We start from the raw sequence: 21,943 nt of genomic DNA, 5'->3' as shown, positions 1-21,943 counted from the left end.
CCTCTGGCTCATGGTCAACCTGATATTCAACCATAGGCAAATACCCTGGGTACTTGAAACAAAAAGAAACTTGATTGCTATAACACCATCTCAGTCACTTTGGCAACCAATCTTCATTGGTAGGTAGTCAATACCATACTTGACTTATGGTTAAGACTTCATCATTATTGAGTGAACTTATAAATGAATAGATGGATGTCTACTTACATTAAAATGTGGGAAGATAACATGTAAAAAGGGAGCTAAAAAGTAGGGATGAGGGTGGAAAAGGGCATAGCCACTCAAGGAAGCATGTTAATGTTTCCTTGAGTGGCTATCTCCTTTTCTAGTTTTGGAGAATTGAGGGGTGCCTACTTGGGGCCATTTACCAAAGTGGAGGTTTTCAGAAACATGTTTTTAAGTGCATAAAATAAAATACATAGGATTACAAAGGAAACCAGTTGTTTCAAAATACTGTTATCAAAACATTTGTTTTTACACTGTGCCACCCACTTCAGTGCTCATGACTTACAGGCAAAGGTCTGGCAATGGTTCAGGGTGGTTGATTTCTCTGGCATGGAATTCACTATGAGAGGCCTATGGAAAAGGGACCTTCCATAAATCCAAAACCATGCTGTATCAAAACATTTTTTTAAAACATGTTCATGATCCTCAAATTAAGAACCCCTGGGCTAAAGGATATGGATCTCTTTAAGATCTGATATTCTGTGACTCTGTGACATGCATTATTTCCAATGTGTTTGTCAACAAATTTGTCAACAAAAGACAAGGGACAAGGGACAAGGAACAGAAAACCCCAGTGTAGCTGATAGAGGGGAAGATAGCAACGATTTAGGAACATTGATATAGATAGGGAAAGCAATGATTTTGTGAGATTGGTATATTAAATTTTGATCCTTTAAGGATTTTTAATTTCATAGATATGGGTGCTTACCTTTGTTAAAACAGGCTAGGACTTCTCCAATACTTGCAGAAAAGTTGCCACACATTAGTAAATGGTTTTCATGAGTTGTCATAGCCAAAACCATCACTCTAGCCATCTAACCATCTAGTGATGTTTCTCTGCCCTAAACTAGGTGGGTCTTTGGACTGAATATGTACAGTATGTCACAGCCCTGCATTCAGAAAACTCTTGTTCAGTAAGCCCTGTTGTTTGCCAAATATATTTGAAATAAAAGTCACCTTCATACCATGAGGAAGTGTTGAAGGAAGACTTTAGTGGAGGAAAAAATACATGGAAAGGAAAAAAAAAGTCTTTCCTTTTTGGACTTAAATTTTTCCCCCTCTATTATCCTTCCTAAAATATTCTAAGTTTTGGAGATATAACATCTTCAGTTAAAATATTATTCTTTCTACCTAAAAAAAGTTGGGGGCTAGCAATTTGGAGCATGGGACTGTAAGTCCTTCCTTGAATAGAAGAAAGTCCAGAAAGACCCCATTCCTGGGAGCACCATCCAGAGCCAAATGAGTAAATGTGAAATTGTGAGAAGTAAAGAAAGAGTGATGTTTGAGCTAGTCAACAAGCATTTCTGATGTGCCAAGCACCATGCTAAGCACTAGAGATACAAAGAAAAGCAAAAATCAGTTCCAGCATTCAAGGATCATACATTTGAATGGTAGAGACAACATGTAAATGACTAGACCATGAGATTATATAGACCAGTGGGAAGATAATCTGAAAGCAGCTAGGGGACCGAGGAAAGCATCATGAAGAATGTGTACTTTGAGCTGAAGTTTGAAGCTAAGACATAGAGGCAAGGGGGCAGAGCATAGCATGCATAGAGGGACAGCCGAGGCAAAGGCAGGAGGTGGGAGCGAAGAGTGGGTCTTAGTGAAGAACATTAAAAAGGTAAGTATGCCTTGTTCTTAGACTGCATGGAAGGAAGGAAGGTATAACAAGGCTAGAAAGGTAGAAAAGGGGTAGGCTATAAAGAGCTTTGTGTGTCAAACAAAGTACATTATTTTTATCATAGAGGTATTAGGGAGGCACTGTAGCTCATTGATCATGGGCAAACTTATGTTTTAGAAAAAAAATCACTTTGGCAACCAAGTGGATGATGAATTGGAGCAGGGAAAGAGTTGGGACAGAGGAACCAATCAGAGGGCCTTTGCAACTAGTCCAAGGGGACCTGAACTAGGATTGTGGCTGTTTAAACAACAAAGAGATGTAAGAGATGTAACAAACAATATTTGTCAATAGAATGGGTATATGGGGGGAGAATGAGGAGTTAAGGATGACATTGAAGTCATAACCCTGATTTGACTTGGGGAATGACAATGCCCTTGACAGTAATAGGGAAGTCAGAAGGGAGGAGAATTGGGGGAAAATAATGAAGTCTATTTTAAATATATTGAATTTGAGGTTCCTGCACTAATAGTGCATCCAATTTGAGATGTTCAAGAGGCAATCAGAACTGTGTGACTATAGCTCAACAGATAGACAAGGGCTGGATGTATAGATCTAGAAATCAGAACTAGACCTAAGGGAACTTGATGGGATCACCAAGGGAGAAAGTACAGAGTGAAAGGAGAATAGGAACCAGGACTGAACCTTGGGGTCACCTATGGTTAAGGCCATTACATAGATAAATACCCAGACTGAGAATGAGCAGTCAGACAGAAAAGAAGAGAACCAGGAGAAAGAAGTGCCCTAAAAACCTTAGGAGGAAAGAGCATCCAGAACAGAATGGTCAATAGTGTCCAGTTTTGCAGAAATGGAGAAAAGGATATTTACTATGGCAATTAAGAAATCATTGTCCCTTTGGAGAAGGCAGTTTCAGTTGAATGATAAGGTTGGAAGCCAAAGTGCAGAAGAGAAAGAGGAGAGGAAACATAGGCACCAAGTTTAGACTATTTTTTCAAGAAGTTTAGCAGACAAGGGGAGGAGAGATGTAGGACAACAGTTAATGATTTAATTAGCTTAGAAACCAAGAATTAAGGGAGAGAACCAAGAAGAGAAGGAATGTAGAGTTTCAGTATAGTCTTAGGAATCTCCTGGAAAGAAAATCACCTTTCCTCAGCTTCTACCTATCTTAGAAGGGAGATAAAACAATCAGTTAGTTGGATTTGATTTTCGGCATATAGACAAATGGGCTGAAATAGGCCTGCCAAACTTTGATCCAAGATATTCTGGATAATTAACAACCTTCTACTCTATCTTGCCTATATAGGCAGATTACTAGAGTCTGGGCTAGACAGAGATGAAAGCCTAGCTTAAAGAATGGATCCTGACTAGATAACAATGGAGAAAACAATTACATCCCTTCCAAATGGAATTCATGCATTCTGCAAAATCTTCAGGTTGAAAAAGGAAGGCTGATTGTTTCTTTGCTTTGTTTCCTCATGGCAACTCACAATTTAGCCAAATACAGATTTTATTTTTTTTCAATTTTTTAACGTTTTTATTTCAAGTTTTGAGTTCCAAATTCTATCCCTCCCTCCCTGAGATGGGACACAATCAGGTATAGGTTATGCATGTGCAATTTTGCAAAATTATTTCCATATTAGTCATTTTGCACAAGAAGACTTGAATAAAAGAAAAAAAAATGAAAGAAAGTGAAAAAAAGCATACCTCAGACTGAATTCAATCAATATCAATTCTTTCTCTGGAGATGGATAGTATGCTTCATCATTAGTCCTTTGAGATTGTCTTGGATCATTGTATTGCTGAGAATAGCTAAGTCATTCACAGTTTTTCATTCAACAATATTACTGTTACTCTGTACAACATTCTCCTGGTTCTGGTCACTTCACTATGCATCAGTTCATGTAAGTCTTTCCAGGTTTTTCTGAAATCTGCCTGCTTGTCATTTCTTATAGCACAATGGTCAAATACAAATTTTAAAAAGAAGTTCACAGAACTTTTCCTGAGTCCCTGACACATAAATGTTGGTCTCTTTTTAATATGTCTCTATGTCAGTTGAAGGAAGCCAGTGCCTCAAGTTAAACCCAAAGCAAATTCTGCCGGTTTACTTCTATTTGTTTGATAGACTAAGCAACATGAAGTCTCCCTGACAAAGGAGGTATCTCAGTTGATTATTTTATCCCACTTGCTGCTCCCTGTGTGACTTTGTCCAAGTTTCTTTACGTCTCACAATTTCACTTTCCTCATTTGTAAAATGAAGGTTTTTCAACTAGACCACGTATATCCAAGGTCCCTTCTAGTTCTAATTTTTATGATTCGAAGATCATCATAACACAGCCCAGGGAGGAATACATAGGGGAAGGCAGAGGATTTTGTTGATGGATTTATTTTCCCAGACTTAGCCCCATTCCGTTTCATCACCATACAAGAGGAATCAGTGAAATGAATCATGCCTCCTCCCTACTCTGAAAATGAAGTCAACTCTACTGTGGAGGCTATAAAGAAGTTCTAAATCATTTCTTATCCCATCTCTGATGCTTACTGCCAGTGTGGCTATGGGCTAGTCATATCTACCTTGGGCTTCAATTTCATCATCTTCCCATGAGGGGGTTGTACTAAGGATCTCTAAGACCATTCAAGATCATAGGATGAATGATCATCATAGGATGAGTCAGAACTTTAGGATCAAAGGAAGGAGGGCAGGCAATGGCTTGGGGAAAGGAAATGGTCCATTAGGAAGGTGTGGGTAGTTAACCAAAGAATACTAAAGGGAATGGTGTGATCCACTAGGCAAGAACTCTGTTCAGTGGTGATGATCTAGGAAGCCCAGCCTTATTGCCAGAAAAGCATTTTCCTAAACTCCAAAGAGAAGATCCCAGTACTGTACTCCACTATATCAATTCCTCTCTACTCCATCATTAAGGCAGCTAGGTGGTACAGTGGATAGAGCATTGGGACTTAAGTCAGGAAGACCTGAGTTCAAATCTTGCCTCAGATATTTACTTAGTGGTGTGACCCTAAGCAAGTCAATTAACCTCTTTGCTTCAATTTCCTTAACTGTAAAATGGGGGTAATAATAGTATCTACTTCCCAGAGTTGTTGATAATATTTGTAAAGTGCTCAGCACATAGTAGTGTTTAGCGCTGTGATAGGAATGGAAGCAAGAAAGTTTCTTCCCTCAAGGAAATTACATTCTAATAGAAAGAAACAATATTACATTGGAAAGGCAGAATTTGACACAGAAGAGGAGGAAGACATGTGGAGTAGAAAGTATAGCTTGGAGGTGGTTGAGAAGTAGCGTAGCAGGCCTGGGACCAGGTAAGAAAAGGTGAAAGTTCACTAATCAGGATCTTGGCAATGGGAGTCTGAGTTCTGGTGGGCCAGGGAGGAGGCTGTAGTACAGATGTCATGACTCTAGCAGTCCAGATTCTGAGACATTCTCCTCTGTCTCTCCATCTCTGAAGATGGGAGAATGGAAAAGAAAGAAGAGAGGAATGCAAAGAGGTGAATGAGACAATGAAAGGAAACAACCCAGGCAAAGAAGGACTCAGAAAAGACCTGGCTGCCAGACAGGGCAAGGTCACATTGTGATCCCAGCAGTGGGGAAAGAGGAAGTGTGGGAAAATATATCCAAATTCCCTGGGAGGTACTATGTGGACTGGCTGGGACTCTTACCAGTGCTTCCCTTTTTCCCTATGGACTCCACTATTGCCAGAATATATCACTGCCTATGAGGGAACCAAAATTCACCCACTCCCAGGAAATCCCTACTCTCGTGCTCTCCTAATCCTGATCATTCCTAAAGACTTATCATTTACCTGTTATTAACAGCTTGAATCTTCACTAAGACTTTGGGAATACACGTAGAGTGGGAAAATATTAGCATAGTGTTCCCCTGCTACTGTAGTCTGGCTCTAAAATTTCTTGTTATTTTTCCCAGGGTCAGTGTGGAGTATTTGGGGCAATAACTCATGTGACATGCAGCCTAAGCACTCATCCAGAATCTTCTCTATCACCAGACTATGCATGAGACAAATAAGTTCAATAGTAAAGGAGTTTGATTAGTACCATGAAACATAATTAACATAGAAGGAAAATCAAGTAACAAAACCATTCTCTACATCCATGCATAAATAGATACTTGTTCCATATATTTCCCCAGAAGGGAAATGGGATAGAATCTTCCTGAGGAAAACATGTGAAAGGGCAGGGAGGCTATTCCCTGGATTCAGAGCAGTGAGGCTGAGAAAACTATCAATAACTCCCTGATATCAATGTTCTCTCATCTCTGGTAAACATGGGCCAGAGGAAGGACAAACTGAAGTATGCTGAAGGACTCAGCTTAGCTGCAAGGTAATCAGGACTCTATCTGAATTCCTGTTCAGCATCCCCTTCTTATTGGCATCTCCAAGTTCAGTTCTCTGCTCACTACTTGGGGGCTTCCCAGGACTCTCAGAACACACAGCCCTTGCCCTCCACATTTTCCTTTCTGCAGGGCTGGAATTCTCTTTCTTTCTCCCATTTGCATCACTCCCTGCCTGTCCTGAAGTTTAAGCCTCTTCCCAGGAGATTCACCCCATCAACCTCATCGGGTTACATCACTACCCTACAGCTTAGACATACAGCCTTCTCATCAACATAGCTTAGAGGATTCCTCCCAATGAGGGATGGCCTCTGAGTTCGGAACATTGAGGGAAAGGAAGTTATCCTCCACATTTTTTCCTTGATCATACCTTCTCCACTTGAGCTGGAAGGAACCTTATATCAGATGATATGGGGCCAAGTAGAAATGGAGTATTAGATGTGAGTTCTGGGCACTGGGGTGGGATGGGGTTCAGGAAACATATGCTCTTCATTAAAAGTCATCATGAATCAGCCTCAGATTGTTATTGCAAATACATGAAGGAAGGAGATGGAGAATAGAATTTAGCAGGAACAGCTGGCAGGCCAGTTTGTCTGAAACTCAGAGTGCATGGAGAGGTGTAATGGAAAGTTAGGCTGGCGAGCTTGGCGAAAGCCAGATTGTAAGGAATTTTGTTTTAGCTTAGTGGCAACAAGATGCCACTGAAAATTCTTGAATGAAGGTTGTGAGGGGTGACATGGTCAGACTAATCCCTGGAAAGGTAACTTTGGCAACGACAGAGGATGTATTGAAGAAGGAACATCCTGGAATCAGGGAGAATAATTAAGAATTCAGAACAATAGTCCATTAGCCCAGGAGATTAGGAAGACCTGAATGAGGGTGAGTGTGAGTGGGGAAAGGTGAATGGACCCAAGAGATATCATGGGAGGTCTTTCACCTCTATCATTCTCCTTCTCTAGTCTATCCTTCATACTACTTTTCTTCTACAAAGAGCATTACACAGAGTTCTTCTGCTCAAAAACTTTCAATAGCTCCCTACTGCCTCCTCAGTAAAGTTCAAATTCCTTTACCTGGCATCTGAGGCTCTTTATAACCTGGTACCTCCTTATCTTTTCAAAACTAGTTCTCTTCTAACACTTAATGGAGTGTTCTGAAGACAGTGAGTGCTTAATAAATGTCTGTTGAGTGATTGGTGAGGTTATTCTGTCATAGACTTTGAGAATAAGAATCAGGACTTCAGCTGTTCCTTGGCTAACATAGTTTTAACTTTTCCTTGTGTAAATCTTCCAATTCAATTTTACAATGTAAGAAATTGCTTGGCCCAATTATCAGGTTCTATTTGTTATTCATGGTGTCTGCTAAGGGGTGGAAGATCTCCACAGAGTTGTTAAAATGGCTTTGAAACTATTTTCAGACATTCATTGGCTAGTCAGAGCTGATGGAGTAAAAGCTATAATTTCTCAGCTATCATCTGTACCTTTTCAAAAAATTGAAAAAAAATTGATAGAAGCAGGTGATGATTCACATAGAGCAACAGATATAAGGCTTTCCCATCAACACATCTGTAGAGCCACTGATAGCCATTGGTGTAAGATGAAATATTGCCTGTCACTGCTGTCTCAACAGCTTATATGGCTACCATGGTTGGAACCTTTGTTTATAGAAAAAGAAAAGGGTCTTTAAGTGCTCTTTGGATAGGAGTGCCTAAAAACAACATGCCAGCCCTGCCCATCTGCTGGCTAAACACATGCCTTATTTTCCTTCTTTCTTTCTTTCTTTCTTTCTTTCTTTCTTTCTTTCTTTCTTTCTTGTCATCCTTTTTTTCTTTCTTATCATCCTTTCTTTTTCCTTTATTCATCATCCTTTCATTTCCTTTCCCAATTCTAGTTCTCAATTTTCTTCTCTACCTCTCCCCTTTCGGACAGGGAGAGAAGCACCATAGTATTGTGTCTAGAAATCTAGACTTGAAATCAGAAAGCTTTGGGTTCAGATTCTGTCTCTGATAGTTCTTGACCAGGTTACCCTGTGAATTCACTTAATCTCTCTAATATTTACTTTTGTCATCTGTAAAATGGAGATAACAATATCAGTCATTCTTATCTCAGAAGTGACAGGGTTATAGAATCATTAATAGAGACAGATTCGGTATCAGGAAGACCTGGGTCAAATCCTACCTCTGATCCACATTGGCCATATGACCCTAAACAATTCATTGAATCTTTCTGTGTTTCAGGCAAATCTCTCAGACAATAAATTATAGATAGAATAAGTGCCAATCTGCAGTAATAGTTTTCTTATTGGGATTTTCCTATAAAACAATGAAGTTATAGGTCCACTCCCCCCAAACAAAAATTTACCTACAAGGGTATTGATATTCAAATAAGGGAATGTATTTAAAATACTTGACAATCCTTAAAACAACATATTAACATCCATTATTATAATCTTTCTGCCTCTTGTCTCTTCCTAAGACCCACTCAGCTTACTTTTGGCTGAAGACAGCCAATGCCTCCTATTACTAATATTACCTAATCAAAGTCTTCATTAAATGAATAACCTTGAAAATCCTCCATTCTGCTTCCAAACCTAAAATTCTTCATTTCAAACACTTTTGTTAAAAAAAAAGTATCAGTGGGAAGCTTCTTAGATTGTTTCCAGTGTTCCCTCAATAGGAAAAGGGAACAAAGCAATCCCTTTATTGATATGTGATAGATGTGTAAAACTAATTGAGTTTTTTTTCACTTTAGTGTTCCTCATCTAAAACCTAAGGCTCATTTTAAAATTAGAACTTAAAAATACATGATCTGATTTCATATATGAAATGCCAGGGTCTGATCTTTTCCCAATGCACAGAACTCTCCAAAGCCACCCTTCACTATAAATCACTAGACCCATACATATTTCTATATGCTATGAAAAAGTACAAATTACATTAAAATTGCATAAAAAATCATGTCCACACGCAGTCTTCTTTTTAGAGATTTATTGATCAGGGATATTGAGTAGGGAGTCTGATACTTGCTATTTTGACCTGGATTTCTTTCAAAGTGATCTTGGTGCTGGCAAAAACCCACATAAAAATAAATCCCTTCCATATGGGCAAAGCTAGAGGCAGACAAGATAGACAGACAGCTAAGGTGTAACACAAAGCAGAGCAAAGCAAGGAGGCCTTTCTAATATGACTTCTTATAAATGCACATTTTCAGGACCACAAAAGTCAACTTTCTGTGGCCTATTGGCATTTGTTTTGCAATTGTGCCTGTAAACAGTGAGTTAACAAGGATTTATTATACACTTACGTGCTAAGCACTAGGTATCTAAGAAAAAAAAAAGGCACAAATATAGTTCCTGCCTTCAAGGATTCTAATCGAGGAGACCACATGGAAATGACTTCATTCATAAATACATATGGGGTGGATAGAAGGTATCATAGAGGGGAGATGTTGGGGAAGGTACAGGTAGAGACTTCTCTGTAGAACGTGAGACTTGAGCTGTGTCTTGGAGGAAGCTAGGAGGCAGAAGTAGGAAAGAGAGCAATCTGGGTATGGAATGCAAAAGCACAAAAGTGAGAGGTGTTGGAATGCTGTGTAGGAGGAAGAGCCAGTGAGTCCAATGTAGCTAGATTGTAGACTATATGGAGGGAAGTAAAGTGTAAGAAGACTGGGGACTGGTTGTGAAGGGGTTAAATGGTAAACTGTAAATCAACAAGTATGTATTATGTGTTTACCACTCCAAATTAATACTGGCCAAATAGCAGGCTCTCTAGTTAAGTGCTGATAATACAAAGAGAAGGAAAAGGAATAGGCATTTGTAAAGTGCTACTAGGTGCCAGGCACTGTGCTAAATGCTTAACAAATATTATTTCATTTGATCGCCCCAACAATCCTGGGAGGTAGGTGCTACTATTATAACCCCCATTTTAGAGACAAGGAAAGTGAGACAAACCAAAGTTAAGTGACTTGCCCAGGATCACAAAGCTAGTAAAATGTAAAATCATGTAAAACATTTCCATATTAGTCATTTTGTCAAAGAAAACTGGAGTGAGAGAAAGAAAGAAAGAAAGAAAGAAAGAAAGAAAGAAAGAAAGAAAGAAAGAAAGAAAGAAAGAAAGAAAGAAAGACAGAAAGAAAGAAAGAAAGAAGGAAAGAAAGACAAAGTATGCTTCAGTCTTTATTCAGATTCCATCACTTCTTTCTCTGGAAGTGGATAGCATTTTTTATTATGAGTCCTTTGGGATTGTCTTGGCTCATGTATTGTGGAGAATAGCTAAACCATTTACAATTGATCATCATATGATATTGCTGTTACCATTTACAATGTTCTGGTTCTGATCACTTCACTCTGTATCAGTTCATGAAAGTCTTTTCAGGTTTTTCTGAAATCATCTTGCTCATCATTTCTTATAGCATAATAGTATTCCATTACAATCATATACCATAACTTGTTCAGCCATTTCCCAGTTGATGGGCATCTCCTTGATTTCCCATTCTTAGCACCACAAAAAGAGGTGCTGTAAGTATTTTTGTACATAAAAAATAATCCTTTTCCCTTTCCTTTGATCTCTTTGGAATACTGACCTAGTAGTGATATTTCTGGATCAAAGAGTATTCACAGTTTTATAGCTCTTTGGCTCAGTGTTCTATTTCCTGGGCCACAATGGCAAAATGTGGTTCCTGTCCTCAAGGAGTTTATGTTCTAATGAGGAAGACAACATGTATGTAGCTATTCACATAAAATAAATACAATGTAGATAGAAGATAATCTCAGAGGAAAGAAAGGAACAGGGAGGAGAAACTCTTGCAGAACTCTTGCCAAAGGAACTGTTGCAGAAAGTGAAAGTTAAACTGAATCTTGAAGGAAGGAAGCCATGAAAACCAGGACATAGAAGTGATGGGGAAGAGTATTCTAGGCATAGAGTATAATCTGAAAAGGGAAAGGTAAGAAAAGGTCAGGCTGTGAAGTCTTTAAATACTAAGAAAGATAATTTTATATTAGATCCTGGGGGCAAGAAAAAGCTACTACAGTTACTGGTAGGGAACAACATGGTCAGACCTATGCTTTAGGAAGATAATTTTGGCGGCTGAGTGGAGAATGGATTGGAATGGGGAGAACCGTGAGGCAATGAAACCAGGTAGAAAGTAGGCTATTGTGTGTATCTGTTGCACATTATGTATATTATTGTGTATCTTGTGTATTATGTGTGAGATGATAAAGGCCCATACTAGGGTGGCAACTGAGTAGACAGGAAGGTGACATATACAAGGGATGTTGTAAAGTTTAAAAATATCAAGACTTGACAACAGATTGTCAAGATTATGTGGAGTGAGTTGAAGTGAACACTTGAGATGACACTGAGGTTGCAAGCCTAGGTGCCTAGGAAAGTTGTGGTGCCCAGCATAGTAATAGAAAATTGGGAAGAAGGAAGGGTTTGGGGATGGGGAGAGAGAAGATAATGAGCTCTGTTTGAAATGCATATGGGTATAGAATTTGAGATGTCCATAGTCCAGGATTGGAGCTCAGGAGAAAGATTAGAATTGGCTACATATATTTTCAGATTTGTTAATGTATTGATCAGTAATGTTGAATTTTTCTCTCTTTTTTTCTTTAAAAATACTTTTTGTTATATGAGATAGCTTTCTGGGAGGAATAGGAAAAGTTATGCCAGGGGAAATCATGGTGATATTAAAAAAAAAGCCATTGATAAAAAATTGTTTAAAACAACAACAATGAAAGAAAATTAAAGAATGGGGATAATTGTATCATTTTGTTTTGCCTCTACATCTGTATTATTTAGGGCCGGCAGATGTCTTCTCCTGGCTCAGGGTTACTTACCGTTTTAAGTCACAAAATCATAGAATCTCAATTTTGGGAGAGATTTGAGAGGACATTTACTCTAATCTGTACCTGAACCATTATACTTTGCTAAAGCTGGGGAAGCCCTTGCCTCCCAAGGCAACCCATTCTACAAGTTGAATGCCTCTGATTGTTAGGAATTACCTTTTTTTCTTAATAATAATACCCATCACTTATGTAATAGTTTTCTTTTCTCTAGATCTATGATTTCATCCCATTGGGAGCTCATCAGTAGTGCTTTTGGTATAGAAAGACAAAAGCAAAAGCCTTCGACCTCAAGGAGTTCACATTCTATCTGGATCAGCAGCTATTCTACATCCTAAAGTCATAGAGAGTTGACTGTGGGCACTGAAATGGAAACCAACTTACCCAGGGTAATAGAGCTAAAAAGCAGGACTTAAACCCGTATTTTCTTGATGATGAGGCCAGTTCTGTACCCAAGCTGCCTCCCCTATAGTGTGTTAAGATGTCTAAAATACTTGACATACATTATCTTTTTGAGCTTTAAAACAGCCCTGTAAATTAAGTATTACAGATAATATATATGTATACACACACTTACATGCACTTAAGTATATATATATATATTTACATATATACATATGTAATACATAAGTATACATATATGTATGTGTGTATACAGATTGAGAGATTAAATGACTTGTCCACAGTCATTCAATTTATATGCACCAAAGGTAGGATTTTTTAAAATACCAAGTACCTTATGACTTCAAACTCAGCATTCATTCTATTTCAAGCCTGACTTTGCCTTCTTATAATCTCCACTTATTGCACCTGGTTCTCCCCTATGGGGCCAAGCAGACCACATCTACTCCCTTAGCTATTATGTGCCTCTGAGTCTTTCTTTTTCAAAGCTAAATATTCCTAGTTCCTTAACTGATCCTTCTTGTTTTCCATTCTTCACACTATCCTGGACTGAATTGACACAAATTCACTTCAAAATAAGGCACTCATCCCATATGAGGTTTATGATGGCGTATCTGTTTAGTAGTTGTTCCTTCTAATGGCTAGATTGAAATCTTTAAAAAATCCTGTGTGGTCATGACACCATCTTTGGTATCTGAGATGTCTCCATGTTTTCTTACCAATGTTAAGGAAATATGCTGTAGAGAATAGAAAAGAAAAAATAAATAAAAGAAAGAAATGGGATACAACCCATGTGCTCCCCCAATGAAGACATTAATCAAAGTAGCAAAAAACTCATAAACACAATGCAGTGGAAACTAAATTTTGAGTGTTCCCTATTTGTGTTACATAGAGTTTGTTAGGATTAACATGCTGGCTCACAGATGGTACTGGAAGACAGAGAAAAAGAAAGTTACTGATCTACCATGTTGAACCATGTTGAAGCCCACTTTTTGCCAACCATACTGGAAAATTGCTTCATCAGCTTCATGTAACTCCTTTAACATTCTCTTGTTTGTTCAAAATGGAAAGAAAAGTTATTCTTGCCTTGTGTGATGGAAGGTTATTGAATTGAACTGACCTGAATTGAATTAAGTGGAATCAAATCATGGAAATATGACAATTCTATTTACTGCCTAAAATAATCTCTGTCAAGTTGGATGATAAGGTTGTTGTAGAAAAAGAAAGATTGAATCTCCATCTTATTCTGGCATATAGTTCATTTATCATTAAGCACTTCTTTTATATCCCATAAAAAGATGCATCCTTAAGGAAAAAAAGGCCCCTAGGCCTGCAAGTTTATGAGATCACAATTTTCTGAAGACTCAAGAATTAACAAAAAGCTTTAAACCAATGTTCAGATAATGAACTTCATAAATATATGATAGGGAAATCATGACGAGGTAGCAGTACCTCTGAAAAAGAGGGTTTTGGTGGACTGAAAGTATGTGTGTATGTATGTATGTATGTATATAGAGAGACAGAGACAGGATGCAATCTTAGACTTCAGTGAGAGGCATAGCATCAGGAAGAGAGAGGGAAATGACAGTCTCCACCATGCAGACCACACCTGTGTTACTGTTTTCATGTCTGGGTATTTAATTTTAGGGAGGACATTGATAATCCAGAATGTCAAAATGAGGGCAATCACAGTAGTGAGAGGCTCGGAGACTAGGCCATACAAGGATTATTTGAAGGAACTATGAATATTTAGCCTAAGGAAGAGAAGACTGGCCCCAGAGAGCAGAACTAGAACCAAAGGGTAGAAATGGCAAAGATGCTCATTTCAGCTCAATATAAACAAAAACTCCCAAGCAATTTGAATTATCCCAAAGTGAAACAGGCTGCATCAGAAAGTATTGGATTCTCCTCACTAGAGGTCTTTAAGCAAAGGCTGGATAACCTCTTGTTTAGATTATTGTGGAAATAATCATCTGTCAGGTATGGATTGGATATAAGAGCCCTTCCAACTCTATGATTCTATGATCTGTCATAACCTAATTGGTAAACTTCTTTAGAACTTGGGGAGGATGAAGTACAGCATATGATTATATGTGTGTATATTTATATCTAGATAAAGATATACACATATATCTATAGACATAGACAGACACACACACATATCTCCATAGACATAGATAGATATATATAGATATATACACATAGATAGATAGATAGATAGATACATACATACATACATACATACATACATACATAGATATAACTGCAAGGGAACCTAAAAAGTGATTTTTTTTGTTCGTTCCAGGAAAGTAGAGACCACTGGAGAAACAAAAATATACAAATAGCTTCTCTATCTTAAAGGCAAGCTTTTAAAGAGAAATTTGCATCCATGTTACTCCTTTAAAGTTCCATATTAAGCTTTAAACCATTTACATATGCTGTAATATGTCTTGTTTTTAAATCTTCTTTTCTCATTGTGTTATTTGAATGTCATTTTTAAAAACTGGCTTTGATTAGCTGAGTTCCATATTGTATGAGTTTTCTTGGCTGGAGCCTCAGAGGCATGGAGTTAACATATTCAAGACCATAGAAGAAATCTGTAGCTCATTACCACAAATACTTCTGCACTCAGAAGCAACAGCCAGGTTCTTTTCAAAAGATCCCTTCTAGGGATGCTGGATTCTACTTGTCCCCATGTGAGGTCATACAATGAGTCAGTGACAGTAGAAGCAAGGGAATTCAGAACTTGGGACTCCATCACAAGGTCAATCTGGTTCGTTGTTGGAGAGAGAGGGTAGGGAAGCTTTGTCATCCTTACGGAGCATGCCCAGCAGAGAGCCATCCAATGAGGGAACTGTGGGGATGGCTTAAGTTGATGGATGCCTGGTAAGAGTGTGATACTGGGGCTTGGTTGGTGGGGGAGCACATATGCAACTTTAGGACCTGTAGAATAAGCAAAACCACAAATTCAATCCATGAAAGCTTCCAAACCATAACATCTTGCTTCCATTTCCACGTGTCTCCAAACAGGCATTGGGTTCAGATTGCTAAAGAAAGCTTTTTCAGAAAGAGCTGTGCAGATCTGGATCTCATTTACTTAAGTGGGAAAACAAGTTACAATGGAGAGGAATGAGGGATTATAGGCCCAGGAAGAGGCTTCAAGTCTGGCACAGGACTTCTCAGGAAGGTCATTTATGTGGGTACTCTCTCCAAAGATATAGATCACAACCTGCTAGAGAGGCAATGAGATATTGCAGATATTGGAATCAGGAAGACATGGGTTCAAATCTTGTTCTTAGACACTCCCTAGCTGCAGGACCCTGGGAAAATCATTTAAATACACAGTGCCTCAGTTTCTTCATTTGTAAAATGAAGAGGTTGGATTTGATGGCTTCTAAGATCTTCTTTTTGGCTCCAGATCTATGAACCTATGACCTTTTCACACCTTCATAAATGTTTTCATCAACTGTATGCCTAGGAAAAAATGATCACAATTGGCCAAACCCTCCGATGATCAGCTCTCTTGTCTATCAGCAAGCCCATGCCTGCTTAGAAGGAGCTGTTAGAGACTATGAGCTATTGGCATAGGCTTCTGGAACCCACGATTACCTCTACACCACAATCAGGTACTAGAATGGCAGAGAATCATTTGTGGGAAGGATCAAGCTAAGTATTATGTGTGAGGAAGAAAAAACCCCAACACTTTGAAAAGATAAAAGGCATTCTTCAAGTGAGGCTGATGCAGGGAATCAAATTCATCCTAGGCTTCCCAAAAAAAGCCAAATATCAACAAAATTAAGATAAGATGATACATTATGACTATGGCCTGGAACAATTTACAAAACAGTAGAATTCTGTTGGGCAACTAGGTGCCACAGTGGATAGAACACAAGGCCTGCTATCAGGAAGACTCATCTTCCTGAGTTCAAATCTAGCTTCAGACACTTACTAGCTATGTGACTCTGGGCAAGTCACTCAACCCTGTTTACCTCAGGTTCCTCACTGTAAAATGAGCTGGAGAAGAAATGGCAAATCACTCCAGTATCTTTGCCAAGAAAACCCCAAATGGGGTCACAGAGAGTCAGATGCAACTGTAGTAACAGCAACAAGAACTCTAAAGCATATTCCAATTGCTGATGAAATTTTTGCTGACTTAGTCATCAACAATCCAGGTACTTTGGGTTAGCTGACGATCATGACCATGTCTTATTCCTTTTTGTGGCTATCAGTCCCAATCACAGAATCTCAGAGTTGAATGCCCCAGTATAATATACTTAACAAATGGTCATCCAGCCTTTAAAGGAAAGTGAAGAAAAGTCCATCACCTAGGTGCCCCACCAGAGCAATTTATTTTTTGTTCAGTCTTGTCTGACTCTTCATAACCCCATATGGGGTTTTCTTGGTGAAGCTGCTGGAATGGTTTTTTTTTTAATCCAGCTCATTTTATAGAAGAGGAAATTGAGGCAAACAGGGTTAAATGACTTGCCCAGAGCCATACAGCTAGTAAGTGTCTGAGGCCAGATTTGAATTTAAGATCCTGACTCCAGGCCTGGCACTCTATCCACTGCACCACCTAACTGCACCTGAACAATGGGTAGAAAGTCACAGAAGCAGATTTAGGCTTGATAGAAGGAAAGGTTGCCACAATAGGTTGCTGCCTCAGGAGACAATGAGTTTTCCATCATCAAAAGTCTTCAGATAGTAGCTGCATATCCTGAAGGGTCTACAGACAACTGTCGTTCAGATTGAACCAGATGCCCTTTGAATAGAATTTATTTTTTTGCATTTTTATTGCATTTACTTCTTTTTTGTCACTTAATAGTATTTTATTTTTTCCAATTACATGTAAAGATAGTTTTCAACATTCACTTTTGTAAGATTTTGAGTTTCAAATTTTTTTCTCCCTCCCTCCCCTCTCCCTTCCACAAGATGGCAAGCAATCTGGTATGGGCTAGACATGCACAATCATATTAAACATATTTCCACATTAGTCATGTTGTGAAAGAAGAATCAAAACAAAAGGGAAAAACCATGTGAAAGAAAAAAACAATAAAAAAGAGAAAATAGTATGCTTCAATCTACATTCAGACTCTATAGTTCTTCCTCTGGATGCGGATAGCATTTTCCATCATGAACTTTTTGCAATTGTCTTAGATCATTGTATTGCTGAAAAGAGCTAAGTCTGTCAAAGTTAATCATTGACCAATATTACTGTTACTGTGTGCAACGTTCTTCTGGTTCTGCTCACTTTACTCAGCATCAGTTCATTTAAGTCTTTCCAGGTTTTTCTGAAACCCTCCCACTCATCATTTCTTATAGCACAATACTATTCCATTACATTCACATACCACAGCTTGTTCGACCATTACCAAATTTATAGATATCACCTCAATTTCCAATTCTTTGCTACCACAAAAAGAGCTGCTATAAATATTTTTGTACATGTGGGGAAGAGGATGATTTTAGAAATCTTCTATAGCATACTACTCTCATTTTACAGATGGACTATATGACTGCAACTCTGGGATTCCAAGTAGAAGATTCCTGAGATCACTTTCATCTCTAAATCCCGTGATTCCATAGTGCCCATTTTCTTGTCAGTTGACCCCAAGATCATTTCTTCAAATAGAACTAGGAAACTGGACCTACTCTAGTTAAATGTTGGTTCTCATTAGCTACCTGACTACTTGATATCAATCAAACACCATCAGTGAATGCCCCAGTATAACCTTAGCCTGAGGTTGTGGCAAGAGGGCTATATGAGTTGTGTGGACTATTTGTGAGAATATTAGGATCAGAATATTTAAAACTAGAAGGAGGCCAATCCAGCATGAGCTCATTTTTACAGGAGAGGACCCTTTCCAGTCCTCCCATTATAATAATCCTCATTGGGTTTCAAGAGCTTTTCAGAATCTTCAGGGAATGTTTCCTATTAATGGCAGGTAATTTAATCATTAGGTTGGACTATGGAAGAAAAGCTTGATCATTTTTCATGATGTTATCTCTAGTAATAACTGAGATCGTTGAAGAATATAAGACAGATAATTTTAGATTCTAGGCTGCCTTGGAAAGGTCTGCTTGGGTTTTTTTTTTTTGTTTGTTTTTGTTTTTTTTAGTTGGGCAATGGGGGTTAAGTGACTTGCCCAGGGTCACACAGCTAGTAAGCGTTATGTATCTGAGGCCGGATTTGAACTCAGGTCCTTCTGAATCCAGGGCCGGTGCACTATCCACTGCACCACCCAGCTGCCCCAGGTCTACTTGTTTTTAACAAAAGCAGTCACTACTGTGTAATATACTGAGTTCCACAAAGTGACAGAATGCCATATCTTTATATGCATTGTTCTTTATACTTTTATATTTAGCATCCAAGTTGCATAGCAGTTAGAGCACTGGGCCTGGAATCAGGAGGAACTGCATTCAGATACAGCCTCAGACACTTTCTAGCAGTGGGCAAGTCACTTAGCCTCTTTTTGCTTCAGTTTCCTCATTGGTAATACAGGGATGATAAGAGTACCTATCTCCCAGGGTTGTTGTGAGGATCACGTGACATAATTATTGTAAAGCGCTTAGCAGAGTATCTGGCACATAGCATATACTATATAAATGTTACCGATGATAATGAGGATAAAGAAGTTCAAAACATGCAAATGGAAATTATAGAAGATAAAACAAATGGAATGACTTAGTTCAACTTGATGCAACTATATTTATACTATACATATAACAAACTGCAAAAGCAACCAATTAAATCATACCCTGGATTAACAAGTAGAGAGATACAAGCAAAAGAATATAGCAGCCAGGAAACTCCATACATACTCTCCACCTCTCCACCCCACCAGGCCCTCTCCAGAAAATTTTCAATCAAGGCCTTCCCTCTTTCTTGCTTAAATCCCCATCGCCTTCTCTGGCTCCCTACTCTATACAATGACTAGGCTTGAATTTGCTTTCAAAGCATTTATGTTTCTTTTGGTATGTTGCAAAATATATTCCATAATCTTGAAGGCGTCAGATATGGCTGACCTTAATCACTAACCTCCTGAGAAAAGGGAACATAAAAAAACTGGTGGCACAGTGTGAAGGTTTGACTTGAGTTCAGTCCTGACTCAGTAATCTTATCATTGCTGCCAATTACTGGAAGAGTCAGTTGCTTGGTTGTTTATATGTTCCCAAGTTAAACATCTCCTCTGTTAGTTCAACACTTTACTCAGATATTTTGCCGGATGAATTCTTCCTTCTCTGCCTACGTTGCATCTAACATAGGCCTACCCCACCCTGATGCCCAGGCCAAATGTGTTCCCATCAACAACTCTGAGGCTGAGCAACCCTCCCGCTAGATTTATAGTTGCAGGCCAAGGTAATCTGCATCTGAGGATGTAAGAATAGGAAAAATGAAGAGTAATGACAAGGAAAATAGCCAGAGATGGAGAGTTTTTAACCATGTTAGTACATGAAACGAGGCCTACTGCTCAACTAGCCATGACCTAAACCCCACCAAGTTCACAGCTTATGATATAAAATGTACCTCAGAAAGGCCAAAACCCAGCCAATTGTACACTCAACAGTAAATGTATGGAAATCCTCTTGAGTGGTTTCTATGTTTGAGTGCCCAAGTACCAGGATGTTCCATTTTGCAATTTTGAAGCAGTGACCCGTGCAGGGCATTTAGTTCCCTTCTGAGGAACTGAATGTACCACACCCAGACTAATAAATCTGATGGGGAAATACATGAGTAAAGGGCTCCTTTCTGATTTTGCCCCCACGCTCCAGGGACTGATTCAAGAGTGGCCTCACTGTGGTCAGTATCTGATCCAAACATTAGGCCCAGTGGGAGCACCACCCTCTGGTTAGGTCTATGAGACATGGCCCATGACTAATACAAGGTCACCTAGAGGACCAGAGGCATTAAACCCACCCCTCCCAATACTGGGCTTCAGTGCTCCCTTGTGAACTACACTTTCTTTGAAAGGATGAAGCAAGGCAAAGAAAAATAATCCAATCACCCCAGCTCCCTCCTCTCTTCATTCATCCGACCTATTAGAAAACACCTAGAAGAACCACGCCTACTCACCTAACTCCTGATTTACCAGCTGTTGGGAATTTGTAGGATGGTGTTTGATCTTCATTGGTTTCTTTCAAAGATTTTTTTCTCTTACTCTTTTAACATTTCAAATAAAATATTTCAGCATATCTGTGATTATATGTAGGAGGTATATATTTTACTTGATGTACATTCTAACCCCCCAATGCTGGACTCATGGGTTGCTATGGCAAAACAAACAAAACCAGCACTTGATAACCACCCTCTGTCCTCCCCCAACAGCTTTTCTGAATTTAGTCCAGGTTTTTCTGGCTTTGGAGGTCCTTGTAGAGCATGTACTAACTTGGGATTGAAAGACTTTGAGAAAGCAGGGCATCTCCACCACAGTGAAACATTTGAGTAGGACCTTAGGAATGGTTAAAATAAAACAGTATCTCTTTAAAAATAGTCATAATTACAGACAGAACATTGACTTAGCATCAGAAATATCAGAAGAGTTAAGCAAAACACAAGACCACAAGTCTTTAGTGCCCTAAGATTATGGTTAGGAAGTCATATCAATAAATCAAATTTCATTAAGCTTTTTCCAGAAAAACATCATTTGTACAGAAGTGACTTTGTAGCCTATCATTTCAGGTCTCATTATTCCTAAACTTTTGCCCAACAACATAGTTTTAAACCAAAATATTATTGAGTTTCTTTGAAAAGAAATCCAGCATCAAATATATGTGTGTACTCTATATGGAAAGAAAAAAGAGAAGCTGTATATACAAAGATTTATCCATAGCCCAGGTTTATATCCCATGCATTTTTGAAATTGTCAGGAAATTGTGTTTCCTATATATTCATTTCTTGTTACAATCCAGGAGAATGTAAGTTCTTTGAAGGCAGTGAAGGTTTGTTTTGTCTTTTATTCTCAGTGCCTTGTATTGCTGAGAATAGCTAAGTTATTCACAGTCAATCATCATTTCAATATTGCTGTTACTTACTGTGCACAATGTTCTCTTGGTTCTGCTTATTTCACTTTGCATCAGTTCATGTAAGCCTTCCCAGGTTTTTCTGAAAGCATCCTACTTATCACATGAAATTTCTTAAACAAGATAATACTACCAATTCTCAGTTATTTATACTAAATGAAGAAGTAGATAGCTCAAATATGTGAAACTCATAGATGCTTTCATCTTATTTTATATAATTTAAACATTCTTCTTTAACTTGAACTTTTAATAAATAGTAACATGTGGTACCATAATTAATGACATATTATAGCTTCCCTCCCCATTACCTTCACTTCTGGAATGTTTTGTGTGTGTGTGTGTGTGTGTGTGTGTGTGTGTGTGTGTGTATCTGTGTCTATCTGGAATACAGCTTAGAAGAGTGATGGTCTTATAGCCAAGAGGATTTGGGTTCAAATCTTGCTTTGACACTTACTCAG

At 38.5% G+C, this 21,943-nt stretch overlaps 1 non-coding gene across 1 annotated transcript; it reads right to left on the bottom strand.

Annotated features, from left to right (window-relative positions):
* Positions 1-477: 477 nt before the first annotated feature.
* LOC114051508 lies at positions 478-614 on the bottom strand. The gene has a single exon (XR_003570153.1). It is a non-coding gene; the product is annotated as a small nucleolar RNA SNORA42/SNORA80 family (small nucleolar RNA).
* Positions 615-21,943: the final 21,329 nt, after the last annotated feature.

The sequence above is a fragment of the Vombatus ursinus genome, unplaced genomic scaffold (genome assembly GCF_900497805.2).
Source record: "Vombatus ursinus unplaced genomic scaffold, bare-nosed wombat genome assembly UNPS02014802.1, whole genome shotgun sequence".
NCBI classification, from domain to species: domain Eukaryota; kingdom Metazoa; phylum Chordata; class Mammalia; order Diprotodontia; family Vombatidae; genus Vombatus; species Vombatus ursinus.
This window is presented reverse-complemented; position numbering and strand designations above follow the sequence as displayed.